Below are 16,426 nucleotides of genomic sequence, written 5' to 3'. Positions count from 1 at the left end.
AAAGCAATAAAATAATAAATGTGAATGTCTGCTGCTGACCAGCGAGAGCGTAGCCAGCCCTGCAGCTGGCCACACTGGAGCCCAGCTGGGAGAGAGCCCTCAGCACAAATTGCCAGCCTATTGCCTCCCACCGCCACGCCGCGGAAGTGGGCCAAAAGCTCCTCCGTATGGGATTAAAGGGATGTGTAATAGATTAAAGATCAAAAATGTTAATTAAGAAATGGTCTTTTCTAATAAGATGCCTTCAAGGGCACGATACCAAAAATGAGGCAATATCTCATTTTGGCAACAGTGCTGGGGTTGTAATGAAGCTGGAGCACGGGGGTAAGGGGAGAAGGAAGGGACGCCTCCTGTTCAAGGCATCCCCTTCAGAAGGGGGAAATCAATTAGCAATAAAAATGTAAACATGTAAGTCAGAATGATGTTACTCTGAATTCTACTCAACAACATGTGGATTTAGACGTATGCATTTTAGCTTGGCTTTTCCTGGAGGATAAGTTGGCAGTTTGCGACAGATAAAGGAGGACTCCTTCAGCTTAGTGCTATATAAGCAGCAGCATTGTAATTTGGTTGAAAATAACCACTCTTTGATGCATTCATAATGAATCCATGCAGTCTGTTTTCCTGACATAGTTTTCTAGATATGGGAAGTTCGGCACCTTTGCTGCTGGATTGAAACTTGTATGTTTGAGGAAAGGCTTATTTCTCTTCAGAAGAGGGAAGAGCCACAACTCCGAGCTCTTGTATTCCAGGGACAAGTTTATGTTTTACAAATAAACTGATATGCAAGTGACTCCAGTGTTCCATTTTCTTAGTAAACTCATCAAAACTCCAAAAGGAAAACTCAGATGTTTAACAGTGCTTTTCCTTGCGGTGGGATGATGGGATTTCACATCCCACTTCATCCCACACTTTCTCCTTAACGCTGAAAGCTGCAGTATTTCTGAAGCGAGTTATTTGCTAGCATAAAATGGAGGGACCCTGAAGGCAAATTTCTTCCCTCTTGGTTGGAAGCATTTGCTTGGATAAAGAAAACCCCTGGCAAGGTGAGGCTCTCTGCGTGGGGTGTGTATGTGTTTTAAGGCTCTGTCTGTTGTTTGAACCAAAGCTAGAGAGAATTGTCAATTTGAGAGAAATCTGGTGGGAAGGCGCTGGCCGGTCGTGTGCCCCTGTGTGTGTGTGGCGAGCTGGGGCCGGCTGAAGCAGCCTGGCAGAAGAAAGTCCTCTGACAGTGGTCTGAAATTTAGATTTGTTGCTCTAGCTGTGTATATCTAATCGTCATCTGGTGTGTGAATCTTTTGCAGAAAAGAGCATTGGGAGGAGATAAGTGAGGGAAAGACAATGGCTCTGCGCTACCTCCTCACCTGCAGCCTCCAAACAAAGTGGGGAAGCGGAGTGCAGCATCCACGTCCTTGAGAGAAGGGATGGTTTTCCCTGGGTATTGTTTCACTGAGAGGGTGTTTGGAGCACGTGGAGTTGGGCACAGTGTGGACTTGTGCTTATTAGTATTATTTAGCTTGGATGGGAGCTATAGGAAACTTTAATTTAATGACACTAAATTCCTGTCCCCTGATTTTGTCAGATAAGTGAACACAAATGGAGATAACGGTTATTTTCATCCAGAGAAAGAAAATTGGAGAAGTATTTCTTATCCAAAAACTTAAATCAGATCTTTTTGCAGTTCATAAATGTATTGTTTTGGCGGATTGATTAGTTCCATCTTTACTTGATTTCGCTTATGGTTTTTATTAAAAGAAATGTGTAACTCGGACTTGAATTAGCCTTCTCCCAAGAAGGGCAACATCAAGCTGTTCTTGCTGACATATCAAGGAGATACAACTGTAGCAACAGAACCATCATTGGCTTTTTCCTTACTATGAACTTCTTTAAAAACCTCAAAGTCATTTTGTACTAGGCAATTTTGAAGACAGTGTTCTGAATTGAAGTTTTCCTCTGTGTAATTTTGACAATATTCAAAAAAAGATGTAGGCTGACTTCTTTCAGCATCAACAGGGAAGACTTCCATTTTGCACTGTTGATTTAATCAAGTAGGTTATGTTTGCAGAAAAGTGGTCAGTTTGTAACGCTGTCATTAATTTGTACAGAATATTTGTCCCATATAGAAATTGAGAAAACTTGAACTTAAACTTTTATAGTAGTTCATGTCGGGCTCTTTGCGTTTAGCACACAAGTCCAGATGACCATTTATCCTGTTAAATGAATGAGAAATGTCCTGTGTAAAAAGCATGTGGCTTCTCTTCCTTGACCATATTAAACAAAATACGTTTATCGCCAAATTTCCACAGTAACATCCAGGAAGCATATACAAAATCAGCAGGGTTAGGCAGGTATAACCAAGAGCAGCGTTTGGTTTATAATCTTATGAAAAAAAGGTTGTGTAGTAAAAATGTACTTTTTCTGATCAAGGTGAATTTCAGGCTGAAATCTCACACAAGTTAGCTAATAGCCAGATCGGTAAAACATTTTCTGGAAAGGATGTTGCAGAAATCCACATCTTTTCTTCATTTTTTTCTTTATATATCGTGTGTGCAGACAGCTGCAGTGGTGAAGACATGAGGAATATCACCTCTGCAAATGCTCTTTGCATCTCTGGGTTTGTATTGTGACGAGCAAGCATAGATGCTTCTGTATAACAGACATAAATTATGCTTCATTTTTCACCCTTACTTCCAAAAAGCGGTGCTCGGTGTTCATGGTGTTTTGTGAGTGAAATTGAAATAAGAATTGGTGTTGCTCCTCCCCCAAAATGGTTTATAAAAGCCAATGAATTTTTAGGGCTTTTTAATATACTGAGGTTGTAAACGTCTTGTATTTTAAATGGCTTTCTGAGTTGCAAAGAAACCCGCAGATACACCACAGGCACGGGAAGTGTGGCGGAGCCATCAGTGAACTATTAAATTAGAAAACACATCATAAGAGTTAAGTGATTTTTAGCTTGGTACTCTAATGAAATATTTTAAAACTATATCTGGTTAATGAACACTGTGGCCAGACTGCATAATTGGCCGAAGATGTAGGAAGTGGAAGCGCTTTAAAAATAGACTCCTAGCGGTGACAGCTGTAAATAGGGGTGGGAGGGTCCAAAGCAAACCCCAAATCTCTCGTTCCCTGGGGCTGGTGGGAGAGGGGCGGCATGGGGCTGCGGGTGCCGTGGCTGTGCCTGCCTGCGGCAGTGGAGAAAGGCGTTTTGTAGGATGAAGTTCTCGAGTGTGCATCTTCCTACTTGTCAGCAACTAAAATGCAAATTCAATAATTTCAGGAAAAAAAATTGGGACTGGGCCCCTATGAAGAAATGTGCCTTTTAAAAATGGATAATTTGTTATTATTACTACTTTTTACCTAGTGCAAAGTACACAGGGAATGGGGCTGCTTAGGAGCATATCAACTAAATTAGGGTTAATTAGAAGTTCTCCCAAATAGCTGGTGCTTCATCAGCAACAAAGCAGTGTGTAAATAAATCTAATTTCTCTCCAGCTAAACTCTTCACAAGCTTAATTACAACAGCAGCAATATCTCAGCCCTTACCCCACTTTTTTCATTAGTGGGAGGAGGTCTTACAAGCCATATCTGGTGAGGATTATCATGAGCCGTCCAGAGCTGCACCTTTCACAGGTGTCCTTCGAGGCTGAGGAAGAAGTGGAGGAACTTTCAGTGTGTCTGGAAGAGCTCAATTAAGGTAGTTCATAAGAAACTTGAGAAGCAGAAAGCACTGATTGAAAGGAAAAAATCAGCACTATATTCTGGAGAGACTTCTGTTAATTACATAAAGTACTTCCACTGCTTGGATTATTCGCCACCTTAATTTCTTCCCCTTTATTACTCATTTGCCAGCAAAAAACTCGTACTTAGGGTTTTATGTGTCCATTTAGTTTTTACCATACATCATCTTCATCCTCGTGGTAGACCCGAGGGCTCTGCCAGTTCTCTGGTGCGGTGTACCACACGCTGTCTCCTGCTCTGGCACTCCGGACCTGCTGAAGGAGGGGAGCGGCTGAGGGAGACAAGACTTTAAAGTCATTTTAGCTTTAACTCTTTTAAATGTCTTTTCACACTTTCTTTACCATGTAGGGCTAGAAGAAAGAACGCAGGAAGATATTAGGAGAAAAAGTGTTATCACTGCTAAAAGGATCACTGGGCTGGAGGACTGCTGCGGCTCACATCTTAGTCCAGGGATAAACAGCCGAAAACCTCTTGCAGAAATTACTTATCGCAGGGAAAGTACAAACCTGGGTGCTGGTTTCAGCTGGGTGCAGAAGTGCTCTGTTGAGGGCTCATTCAGAGGGATTAACTTATTTCATATGGTGCTTGATTCACTGTCCTCTGTGATTTTTTTTTTTATTATTTTTTAAAAATTTCTAATTCTGTTGAAGCCAGCGCATTCCTTATTACGCGGTGTCACGTTTCAGACGATCCCAAATTAATAAATGAGCAGCAGCAGAATAGCATGCTGCACAATTCTAACAGCATGAGCTGCACAGAAGTATATTTCACTTAGCTCCAATTTAAATACTCTGCTTTGCTCGATTTAATTATGTGAAATTACTGAATTAATGGCTTTGTCAAGTGAAACGTGTAGGACTTCAGAATTTGGTATTAAGGAAAGAAATGAGAAAGGAAATCTGAGGTACATTAATTTTTGCATGTGAGCTCGTGTTAAACACAAACTGAAATATAACTGAGCCCGCAGCCCAAAATCACATCACGTTTTAAAACTTGGGAAGAGAGAATGAGCAAAAAATGGCAGGAAACTTTTAGAGTTGTTCCGCTAATTTGGTTTCCCTGTTGGCCTGTATTAATCTCCTTGGTGTATCTGCTGGGCAGGAGAGGTGTGTGTTTGTGCAGCAGGGGCTGGCCACAGTCATGCAGAAGATAATACTTTTTGCAGAATCTGATGCTTCCCTGATAGCTTGGCCACCTGTTAAATGCCCTTTCCCGTGCTGTATAACACGAGATGCACAGACTCTCCTCTCTTTTTCTGGTTGAGAATCTCGTTAAATTAATGAATGTGAAAAAAAGGCAATGGAATTCTTTTGCTGTGGTCTGGATGCCTGCGTCAGGACATCGTGCCCAGCGCGGTGCTGGTCATGCAGAGATGCACACCCATAACGAGACCTGGGGGTAACATTTACGAAAGCTTCTAAGCCCTACTCTTCTGAAGGCATTTAGACACGTAGGTGCCTGACTCTCATTCATTTCTAATTTCATGGGGTTTTGCTACAGTCTGTCGCCATTCAGTCGGTATTCGGCTCCTAAATCACTTGGGCTGCCTACGGATGTCCCCTTCAGCTCCAGCTGGAGCGGTGTAAGGTACGGTTTTCCCAGTTTCTGCTCATTTTGCCAGCTGTGCCCTGCTTGGAGGACTCCAATGCAGCAGAGGCGTGAGCCTCTGCCAGCAGGAACTGGTAGCAGAGAGACATGAGCACACATTTGGGAAAATGTGGCTTTTTACTCAGGTGCATTTGAAGAACCTTTTTTCCAAAGCAAACCAGATCTGTGGAGAGAAAGTCAGCGAGCTTTTTTCCTCCAAGATGATGTTTGGTATTTGATCAGACCGTAACACCCACAACTAGGTTATGGTCCAGGTCCAACCCTTTGTACCCTGGGTATAAACAGGAGTTTTACCCAAGAAGCTGTCTCCATGAACCCGGCCCCACAGAAACCTCTCAGCTCTTTAATCACGGTTTTGAAGACTTCCAGGCACAGTTATCGCAGAAGCGGGTCCCTTCTATGCTCCTTCAGCCGCACGTTTGTCATTCCCACTGGAAACTAACCCAGGCAGGTTCTGAGCAAACCAAGACCCATGAGAAGGTCAGTGAAATAATTATTGCTTTCTCTAATTTGCCGAAGTGTAGTTTTCTTCCTGCCCCAATATGTTTTTCCCTCTGTCGTTCACTCTTTTCCCTTTGTATCGATTCCACCCCTTGGTTCCTGGCAGTTTGCAGAGTGTTGTGCCTCTTTCCCTCTCAGTTTTGGGGTTTTTATTGATATAAAAAGATGAATGCAAATGCCACCTGTAGGATCCTCCAAGTTTGGGTTGTGAAAGGCATTCTTCTTCAGCATAGCTTTTAAACAAATCTATATCCAAAGCACGGGAAAAGTGCATTTTGAACAGAAATATATTCAGGGACATAAGAGGGTATTTTGTATTGAGGCCTTGCTCTGCTTTCCTGTTACATCTCGCTCCGTGTGTGCACACTGCAGGCTGTTACACGCCCAGGATGGGAATCTTCCGGGAGCCAGAACTCACCTGCAAAAAGGACAATTCTAAGTCTTGGACCTTACAGAGGAACAACAAAGGAATCTGCATTTTGAATTAGGCAAAGGGGGTCCAAACATTGAGATACGTAGTCACATTTGTCACTTCTGGTAGATTACATCATCTGTAATTTCTCCCTCTTTAAAAGTCAACAGGTTTATTTTAATAACGAGTTCCAGCAGTTGCTATTCTGAGCAGAACCAGTCAATACCTTATTTTTGCATTTGATATGCAGCTGCAATAACAAGCCACATGTGAATTTTATTAAGCCTTCCAAATTTTCTGTCTGTTCAGGGAGCTATAGATTTAAGTTTTACAGCTATCTGGCTTTACCTTAAAGGAAAAAAGGAAAAAAAAGAAAAAAAAATTCACACCATTTCCTTAAAAGAAAAAAGAAGTTTTTGTCATGCCTATGAATTAAAATGTGATTAAGATGTCCTGTGTTAGGTGTGAGTGGTATTCCATGGAATACCGGAAACAGGACACTTGTCTTCAACAGAGAATTGAAAAATAATAAGTTGAGCATTATTAAAATATTCGTACGCCTAAATAAAATTAAAGTACTGTTTTTGTGCTGAAAATTTACATGGGTTTTTATTAGATGATGATGGCCAGTATTATTTAACAGTTGCATGTCAAAGAGTGAAAGTACATCTTTATGAAGTGCACTTCACTTTGAAGTTAATACTCGCTGCATACTAATTCCCCTGTGTATATAAATGAATTTTAGATCAGTTTTGACTTGAACCTCATTATCAGAACTGAAGGTGGCAGTTACTCCCATTCAGATGCACCTTAAGAATCTGGAAGCAGACACTAACGTCTTGTTTCCAGGGCCAGATAATCCATTGCACAGCTATTGCCTGTCTTGGGCAAGTGGGTGAGAGTTTTCTGTGGATGACAGCGGAGAAGTTTGGATAGCTGTGTGCAAACACGTTATTTGGTTTGAATGCCGCAGAGATCTACAAAGCAAATTGCTATTTGACATCGGAAGAAGTGTGAGGTGTTGATACTGTGAAAAAGCGGCGGTAATGTTGTCTGCGCTTGGATGTGGAATATCCCTGGTAGCAAACGGAGCAGAAACGAGCCATGGTAGAAAGCGAGGTGTCCTTTCTAGGACTGTGACTTTTTGATCTAATACAGGCTGTGCTTTGCGGGTCAGATGCACGCGGGAAAGGTGCCTTCCTCCTTTGCTCTGCCATCTGCTAACGAACCGCCGGACCCCGCTGCCACCCCCAGCCCACTGTAGCCCACCAAAACTTTGCCCCGGGATTTTGAGCCCGTCCTTTCCGAGGAGGGGACGCCAGTGTCTCCTGGCGGAGGGGTGGGAGGGCACCCTGCCAGGGTCCCCGGGGGAGCCGAGGGCAGGGCCTGGAGAGAGCCCCGCAGTCGGGCGCTGTTTGAGTAACCGAACGCTTGGCACGTCCGGAATGCTCTGCTCTGCCTTTTGCTGCATTTGCTAAAATTCTCTTACAGGGCTTTTTGTGGCGGGGAAGTGTTTACCTCCAGTATTTATGCTGTTAAACCAGTTGCCAAATGCTGAAGAGCTGATAAACACTATGTGCTGTTAACGCTATAAAGTACAATCCCACTGCTGCTTGCATGCAAATAAATAATAATAACTTAGCTCTTTGTCCGCTTTTCGGTGTACAAATGCTTTTGTTGTGTAACATAGTAACATCTAAATCATTTTAGTAAAAGCACTAGAAACGCTGAAACATTACCTGCAGGTACGATTAAGAGGAAATTTTACTGTTTGGTGGTGTTTTTATGATTGCCTTATCTGATTTTTTTTAAAAACCCTTTTAAAGTGAGGGGATGCTTAATCACTATTGCTGGGTTTCACTTTTATTTTATTTTATTTTATTTTATTTTATTTTATTTTATTTTATTTTATTTTATGTTATTTTATTTTATTTTATTTTATTTTATTTTATTTTATTTTATTTTATTTTATTTTATTTTATTTTATTTTATTTTATTTTATTTTATTTTATTTTATTTTTAATTTCACTGAGTTACTTCGCCTTCCTAAGGACTGAGGGATTAGCCCACAGGCTAAAAGTTACTATAAAATTTTCATTAAATCTTTTCTTGGATCCATTACAGACACAAATATCTTTTTAATGTGCCTGGTCAGTTTTGAGGCCACTATTTTTGTTACTACCCATAAATCATTAGCAAGTATTTTTAGTGTCATCAGTGAAAGGTTAATAGAAGCCCATAATTTTCAGCTGTATCTTTTTGATTAGCTGCTCAGAAATTTCTGTAAAAAAGGGGGTGTAAATTGTTCCAAACCGAAAAGTGGAGACTGTGTCCAATTTGTGCGTAAATTGAAATTGTCTTTCTAATAGAGTCTTTGGAAGGTGTGGGGTTGCCTTCAAGGTAATGATTTAAACATAAACTGACCCTTGATGAGGGAGCTGGAGTTTCAGTTTAATGCGTTTCTGCAGTTTTCCTTTGCCTTCAGTGCCTTCAAATTCCACACAAATAATTCCTTCATAACAAGTGCCTTTTCAGAAGATGTATGCCGCTGACAGTTAATATAAAATTATTGCCCCTGAATGCATTTTTGTAATTACTTCCCAGAGAACTGTCTTTGTGTTAGAAGACATTTCACACTTTAGTAACATAAGTGTTTGGGGAGAACATGAGTAATAATTACAAGCAGTCTTTCAGTGAAAATAAACCTAAAAATTATAAAAAAAGCTAATGTTAAAGTTGGTTAGAGACAGGGAGGAATTTATTTAGCACGTTACGCCTGTCTGTAAAATTCCAAGTTTAATAACCCTTCAGTAACTAAACTTAAAAAGAGCAATAAAGAACAGAGAAACTGCTTTCTAATTTTTAAGCAATAATGAAGCTAAAAACTGATTAAAAGTGACATGCTACTAGAGACAGAATAAAGAAACTTAATCTGAATGCTCCTATAGGAGATTTTTGCTATAATGGAAAATGAAATGGCTCACAGTTTGATCAATAAAAAAATTAGCAGCATTTAATAAAAGGTTTCTCTAGCATGTTGAATAAAGGCTACTATGGAAGTCTTGAAATCCAAGAAAAGCAGGGTTGTAGGGTGAGCCGGTGGGTTTCAGGTCGGATGCTGGGTGTAAATAGTTACACTGGCTTAGAGAGCATGAGGCCGGGACTGTCCATAAAAATATCCATACGTTCTGGTAGTTCCGGTAGTTCCTGTGCACATGCCAGCAGGGAGCTTGGATTTGCGTGGGTGCAGAACGGCACAGAGTGAAGTCTTGGTTTCACGGGAGAGAACAGGGCGATTATCCCACGTAGAGATAACCAGATACAGATCTAGACGGGCTCAGGTGAAAGCAAGGCACCGCGAGGCAACAAGTTACACGCATTATCTGTTCTGCGTGCCATGCCTGTGACTGTGGCAAAGGAAGGTGCAGCGAGCTGCAGGTCCTCTGCCGCATCTCCTGCCAGCTCTTCCCATGCCTTTAAAGTCAAGGCAGACACTTAAGTTCTTAAACATTGTAGCTGCTAATTTGAGGAATTTGTGTCCTATCAGTGAAGTAAGATGAACATTTTCCCCATGAAACGTGGTGTAAGTAAGTTAATAGGAGGATGCTGAGAGGATGCTGGGGGGGGGTGCAGGGCTGTCATTAGCAATTCTGTGAGCGGCGCGATGCTGGCAGCAGCAGGCAGCAGCGGCGCGGACACCGGCAGCAGTTAGCTAGTTATTGCTGGGCGTTTAGCCTGGAATCCCTTTCTCTTAATGCACGTGTACAAGCAGACGTAGAAGGTAGTGCGGTACCCCACCAAAATAGTTTTTCTTTGCTAAGCTAAAGAAGAAGGCTGAGAACTGTCCACCTTCTTAGAAATAAATATGATTTAATATGTACTGGCGCATAGTAAGACTCTGTTGTGAAATGCTATAATGTGTGCTTCCTAAAGTCTCTGAATTTCATATATTTTATTGTTAACACACTTCACACAAAACTGCATTACCAATATAATATGTGTTTTCATCCTGTGGGTTATTATCCAGAGAGATACCTCGCACTGAGCACTCTCCTCCTTCCCTTGCCTTTCCAAAAGAAGCTCTCGTAGCCACCATGGCCGCTTGTCGGTGGAGTCTGCTGTCAGAGCCAGACAAATGACAGCTTGGAGAGGCTGCAGCGGCCATAGCCCTAGGAGGGCACGAGGAGGTAACAATATACAATTTTCATGGTTCAAGGGTAGCCTTATCCTACTGTTCTTCATTACAGTACTGCAGTGAGATCAATTTTATTAAGTTGTAAGTCTTAGGAGGCCAACACCATTAACTACGTGTTGGATCAAATAATTTTTTTGGTATTATGATTGTTTTTTCCCCTCGTTGAGGGAAGGCAAGATCTGATGTGCAGATCTCTTCAGCCTGCGAGGAGCGTTACACGGCAGTTGAGCGTCATCAGGATTGTGCGCAGCCCATGCTTCACTCTCTCTGCTCTGTCATGTAGGCATCCCGTGTAATTTGACATTGCATGAATACATCATGGTGTTTCAGGTGTTATTTTTTCTGGCTCTTTGCATTTCAGCTAGGCACCATATTTTTTTTTTTTTTTTTTTTTTTAACCCCATGTGGTTTGACACTGTGTGAAAGACCTATGCTGCACTGCATGGTAGAGCACCAAACCTGCTTGCTTTTGGTGCATGTAGCAAGGATTCGACGTGCGGAACGAGCTGCCTTTGATACCTCGTCCTGGTCCTAGGGCTGGGATGCAATCTACGCGCCCTGACCTGGTTTGGGTGGCTGCAGCAGGTTTTTGGCTGCTCTGTGTGGGTATGGTGGCTGTGGTTACAGTGGCTCACAGTAGAGGTAGCACACACATACACCTGTGTTCAAGATACAAGTGTTTAAAAAAGATGGTTTTTGAAACATTGAAGAGCCACAGACCAGGATTACCCGGCAAAGCCAAGACTTCTCATCCTATGGGAAGATTTCAGCTGAGGTTTGTTTGTTTTCATTACTGAAACATTCATGGCTTTTTTGCCTCTTTTTCATTCATCTTTGACCGCAAATGACAGAGAACTTTGGACTCTCTTGCCGTTTGACAGTGCTAGAGACAAATCTAAACTGTAATAAACCACACAAAAGCAGAGACCGCCCCCACACCGATTTGGCATTTGACACCGAGCGAAATGTCTACTAAGGAACGTTTAGATTAGGCTTTTCCTTTAACTCAGTTGTTTCTTTTGTTCTCGCTTCCTAATTACAGACAAAATTTCCTTTCCTTTTGTCTTGCGGGGGAGCCGAGCGGCTGCCCCAGGCCGGGGGGCAGGAAGGCAGCACCCCTGGGTGGGTGTAGCCCTGAGTGGGCGCCTCGGGGCTCCGCCAAGTCCCATGAGGTGTGTGGGTTATCTGCCAGCACCCACCATTCCTCCAGCAATTAGCTTTTATTTCTTCAGTTTCATTTACTTTTATCATTTGTCCTGCATCTCTGGAAAACTGCTAGGAATTATCGTGGCCCTTTGTAAGACTTTTCATTGTTTTTCCTTTGGACCAAGGCACAGGAATGAAGAGATGCCTCTTTCCCCCTCTTCATTTTATCTTTTGCCTTGCAGCTCTGAGACCTCGGCAGCGTGTGTGCATGTGTGTGTACGAGCGTAGGTAATGACTCGCACAGCGCAGCTTTGGGCACTCTGTAGCTTGCAGCTGCAGCGCTGCATGGCAGAGTGGCTGTCGTAGGAAGCGGTGTCTAGCAGTAAGTCAGCCAATGCCTACTGGAAAGAAACAACTCATGATGGAAGCCCTGTAACTGGAGATATTAAATGCCAGACATGACCCTGCACTAAATAGTGTGTTCCAAAGAACAATCCTGGTTGAAAAATAAATCCCAGCTTTTAAAAAGTCCTCAGGCTTAAAAAAAAAAAAAATTAAAGAAAAGCCACAGAAAATTTACTGGCACAAAGGCAGAAAGGCTTGCCTGCCCTGTGTTGTGCTGATAAGATAAAAAGTATCCATACTTGATTCCACAGCTGAAAAATTAAGCTAAGAGGTTTGTTCCTTTCTTAATTTGTCTGGTCCATGTGTTGCACAGCGTCACCCGTTTCTATGTCTCTCAGTAGAAATTGTAGGTAGGCATCAGCTTCACTTCCAGTGTGGCTCTGACCTCCTTGTGTTTTCAGTCCTGCATCACTAGCTGAAGTCCCCAAAGCAGTTTGCTGCTGCTGTCGTAGCTGGGCCGGCACCGTGGTCCAGGGCTGAGGCTCTGCCGCACTCCGCTCCGAGCACAGCCCCAAACTGGCAGCGGTGCTGTAAATCCCGGTCTGACTGAAGCAAGTGGAAATTTGCTCTTGACTTTAGTGAGGCCTGAGCTGAACATGGTACATGTAATCTGTTTTCAAATATTTGGCTTTAGGAGCGCGTTGTTCCTGTAACAGAGCTGTTTTGAACACAGCTCAGAAGGCATTTCTACTGACTGCAACTTTCAAGACGGACCTTTGGGGATTTGCTTTTCCAGCTTTGCCAAGTTTGCTGCATTCCTTGGACCACCAGGTCAGGCAGGAACACTCCCAGTTCTTTGTACGTCCCCTTTGAAATAGTAACTTTCTAGAGCATAAGCTGGCTTTTACAGAAAAACCAAGAGTCATTAACAACATTAACTTTAGTGGCAATTAGAATAACATATTTTTCACTGTTGGCCAGATTGTTTGGGTTGTAGGGTAAAATATTCTTCTTGTGTAAAGCCCTGCAGGCCTTCCACTGTGCTACAGGGGGTAGAGGGGGAGAGAGGAAAAAAAGAAAAGAAAAACAAAAAGCCCCCCAACCCTGTTTCCTGGCATTTCAGGTAGAGCGAGGTGTACTTTCAAGGCTGATCTCTCAAATTGTATCCTCTCTTATTCATGCAGGAAAATTGTTAAAGCCATCATTAGAGATGGCAGATTCATTTAAAAATTACTAATAATGTTCTTGTGAAATGCAGGGGTGTCCCCCCCTTCCCCCCTCTCCCTTTAGAATTAATTAGCAATCATTTATCTTAAGACATGGTGCCAGCAGCTCCCTTCTGCTGAGGTTTGTGCATGCCCTTGCGCTGTGCACAAATGTCCCGGTGCCGGCTGGGAGCTGTGCAGCCATGGTGCTGTGCCGCTTTCACAGAGGCATTCCCTGTACAAATTCCTTGGAGGTCAGTTATTTTTGTTATTTTTTTTTTTTTTTAGCAATCTAGATAGAAACTACTTATTATTGAATTAAGTTCACTCATGTCCAAGGCCATCTTAAAAAGTAGCTGTGGCAGTTAATATACATATCTGTGCTTGGTGCTGTGAGGTAGCCGCTGATCTCTGCAGACTTTGGAACTTGGCTCTGGCCACCAAGAAGCCCCTTTCTGTGGTAGTGTCGCCTCGGAGTCAGGCCAAACTCCAAAATCACACCTGCTCCCGGTGCTGGCAGTTCCTTGGCCTCCTATGGTGACCCCAAACCCTTCGTCATTGTGCTTGTGCCCGCGTGCCTCCATCCTGCCTGGCTGCACTGGGATGGGGTGCTCCGGCAGTTCTTGCCAGCGGGAAATGTACAGGTTAAATCGGTGAACTACTACCGCAGAACTCCTCAGAAATGAATTCCTGAGGAATGCTCGCAGCCTGCTGTCCTTGTTGGGGAAACTGAGCTCACCACGGGAGCAGCTGGGCTGCCTTTGAAGCTTTTCCTTGCTGGATGGACCACCCATTCCCATCACCGCCCCGGCGCTCACTGGCTGTTTCGCTCCCCCGGGCAAGGAGCTAGTGTCTCTCTGGGGCCGCCCGCACCCTGCACACGCCGCTGGCAGCTTGTGAACAAAATAGTGGAGGCAAAGGTCAAAAAACCAAGAAACACCCCAGATTTTTCTTGGTGGTGTTTGGTTTCTGCAAGGCAAGCACCGAGCATGTGGCTCGGCAGAGGAATCTAAAGACTGTGTTATTCAAAGGACAGTAACACTGAGGCGTGGCAGACATGTAAAATTTCTTCAACTGGCTGAAAACAGAAAAAAAGTCTCATTTTAAAGCAATGTTTCATTTGCTAAATAATTTATGCAAGATTCACTGTTGTGTTATTTGACATACAACTCTGTCAAGCAATGACGCTTTTGAAAAGTTGCCTAGAGGATCAGATTTCCCATTCAACAGGGAATTAAAAAATGTTTCTGGAATTTTGCTTTGCAGTCGGGAATCTATTTTCTTATCTCACATTGTACAATTTATTTTTCCTAAAGCAGTGTGCTAAATTATTTGTTATTGTTGGACTTGGTCGAACAGCTTTATCCCTGGTGTAGTCACGAAGTGTTGGAGTAAAACCAAGGATGAATTTGTCACAGTGTACTCACCAGATCAGCTGCTCTTTAGGTTAACTGTCAAAAGACAATATTTCTGCTAAAAATATTAGTGAAGGTCCCTTAAATCTCCCCAAAGTTGCCTAAAAACTTTCTTCTTCAGGTTGTGGCAAAGTCAGTTCAGAAGTGCTTCCCTGAGGTCTTCGTCAGCAGACGGCATGGAAGCAGGTGGCAGTTCTTTGGGTTAGATTTATATACTTGGACTATTTTTATAGGTTTCTGTCTTATAAAACCAGAGAGTTGACATTCTGATTTATTAACTATCAAGTCTGCAGGACATACAGGCTTTAAAAAGATTGAATGAGCGAAAATGTTTGTGACTGCAGTCTGGGATGAGAGGCTGTAAAAAGGTGGGCCAAGTAAATATGACAAAATGGAAGTGATAATTTGAATACGTACATTAAACTGCGTGTGAAGTAAGGCAAAGCTAGCATAGCTTCAAATGTAACGTATTCGGTGAAGTAGTAGTATAAAGGGAACCAGAATCATGTGTTTTTCCATTGCAATACATTTTTATTTAAGGAAGAGTCTATAAAGCATAAGGTTCAGCAAACAGCATTTTATTGAATAAACATAGTACAGATGATGACTTACAATATGGAGAGCTTGGTGAGTGATACTTTTTATAACCAAATCCTTAAATTCATTACCGCTGTGTAAGTGGCATATCTGATTTGTTAAGACGAACATTATATCTAGCCCTTAATGGAAATTTTGTAGTAGAAGGCTATGTATAATTTAACAGTAAAAGAACCTGAAAATGTGCAGATCAGTTAATTGCTGAGAGGGATGCTGTGATACACCACAAGCAGGCATTGATTTTTAATATTTCCATTGCAATTTGAAGGGTACGTCATGTTAGGAGTGCTCCATGGAAAACTGCAGAGCGTTTTACACCGGTTGATTTATGTTATCATGCGCAGTGCAGAAGATGGTATAAAATGTGCTCTGGCTGGATAGTGGTAGCAGAGCCCTACTAATGCGTGTGTCTGAATTGCAGCGCTTGTGGTAACCAGTTTTCATCTTTAATAAATTTTATTTTTCAGCTCTGTTTCATGTTCTCAGCATTGGTTGTCCTTAATCTTTTTGGCGCTGATCTAATTTTAGAAACAATTCATCTCTCTGTTTGCTGGCGTTTCCTTAATGGCTTAAAACCCAGACACATCCCAAGCCAACAAGGTGGCATCTCCCTCCTGCCTGGCTCGAGCAGCTCCCAGGCTTTCGGGGTCAGCCGGCGCGTGGTGCGGGAGGACCTCTTCTGCTGGAAGAGCCTGCGGTTCCATTTCACTTTGCTGGAGGATTTCTCAAATGTTCCTGTCCTACCCAGGATGTATTCAGAGCGTGCGAGTGCCCGCGGAGGCAGGTGAAATGGTGCAGGCATGGCACCTGCAGCTGTATCGCCCGTGTTGGTGGGACACGAGTGTGGAAGAGGCACAAGCATCTCTGTTTCAGCTGGTCAGCATGGCCAGTGTGTCTAATGGAAGCTTTCCCTGCTGAGAGGGCAACAGGGACTTAGAGGGGCTTTTTTGCCCCTGCAGCCTCTCCGGAGAGTCCAAGTGAGGGCTGGTTGCAGTGCTGCATGGAGCCATTGGGCACTGCTGGCTTCAGGCATGTCTGGGTGGCCACCATGGCCAAGGGGGTGTCCTGGAGTCATGAGCACGTGGCTGCAAGCCCATCCCTCATGACAGGCCACCGAGTGCATGCTGAGGGGACTGACCATGGCCAGCTGCCCCTGTATCCCACCCCGCTGCCGGTGGAGAGCCAGCCAGCACCTTGTGCATGGAGCGGCCACCTACACGGCCCCAGGGTGCACAGCCCTCCTGCATGGGGTGTTTCTGGA

General features: G+C 43.2%; 1 protein-coding gene across 4 annotated transcripts in view; it reads left to right on the top strand.

Annotated features, from left to right (window-relative positions):
• Positions 1-16,426, top strand: part of ZNF423 (zinc finger protein 423) — a 235,397-nt gene that overhangs the window by 54,649 nt on the left and 164,322 nt on the right. The gene's annotated exons all lie outside the window — the stretch shown is intronic.

This window comes from Larus michahellis, chromosome 4 (assembly GCF_964199755.1).
Source record: "Larus michahellis chromosome 4, bLarMic1.1, whole genome shotgun sequence".
Taxonomy (NCBI): Eukaryota; Metazoa; Chordata; class Aves; order Charadriiformes; family Laridae; genus Larus; species Larus michahellis.
Note: the sequence above shows the minus strand (reverse complement) of the source record. Positions and strands in the feature narration are given on the sequence as shown.